Here is a 957-nt window from a genome sequence, read left to right on the forward strand (position 1 = left end):
GAAATCCTCAGCAAATTCTATATTAAACGGCATTTTGGTTACCGTGACCCTGGGCAGACCGTCATTGAACTATCAGCATTCTTTGAAGGACAGTGAAATGCAGGCTGCTTGGCTCCTGCCAAGCTGGATTTGCATATTGCTCCTCCCCACTGGCTCTCTGACCATGTCAGCTAACATAACCTTTCTGAACTTCCCATTTATGCTTTTTACCTACTTAGCATAGCTGGTGTGAAGACTACACGGGAGAATGCCAGTGAAATTGCATTAAATAAATCATTAAGAGGAGCCTGGGTGGCTCAGTTGGTTAAGTGTCTGACTCTTGATCTCGGCTCAGGTCATGATCTCAGGATTGTGAGATCGAGGCTCCCATTGGGCTCCACACTGGGCAAGGATTCTCTCTTTCCATCTCCCTTTGCTCCTCTGCCCACCCCCTCTTAAAAAAAAGGAGAAAAAAGTAAGTAAATGCGTCAAATATTTTTATTTCAATAATGGCTTTATTATTGAAATAAAGGCCTGGCATCAAACATCTTACATCTTGGGAGAATTAGTTAGGGAAATATTTTTGGAAAGAAGAACATCTCCTTTCTAAGCAAATTATCTGCTTAGAACCTATTGACCTGTGTATAAATGAGGCTGGTCCTAGATCATATGACATCACTGGGAAGCTGGATAGTTTGGTACAGAGAATCCAGAATGTAGAATAAACTAACCTAGATTTTTGTCTTTATTACTAACTCACAGTGTGACCCATGGGTAAGTCACTGGTCATCTGCTCTGTCATCTGTAAAAAGAGTGGGGTTGGCCTAGTATTTTCTAAGGTTTCTTACTGTTCTAAAATAGAATGTTCAGGTGTACAGAGCAGTGATATGTCCTTAGACATATCAGTCCCTAGACTGATCTGGCAAGTGACAGCCAACCATCCAATGTTATCAAGGGAAGGTTAATCGATAGAAATAT

This window comes from Phoca vitulina, unplaced genomic scaffold (genome assembly GCF_004348235.1).
Source record: "Phoca vitulina isolate PV1807 unplaced genomic scaffold, GSC_HSeal_1.0 scaffold1, whole genome shotgun sequence".
Classification (NCBI taxonomy): domain Eukaryota; kingdom Metazoa; phylum Chordata; class Mammalia; order Carnivora; family Phocidae; genus Phoca; species Phoca vitulina.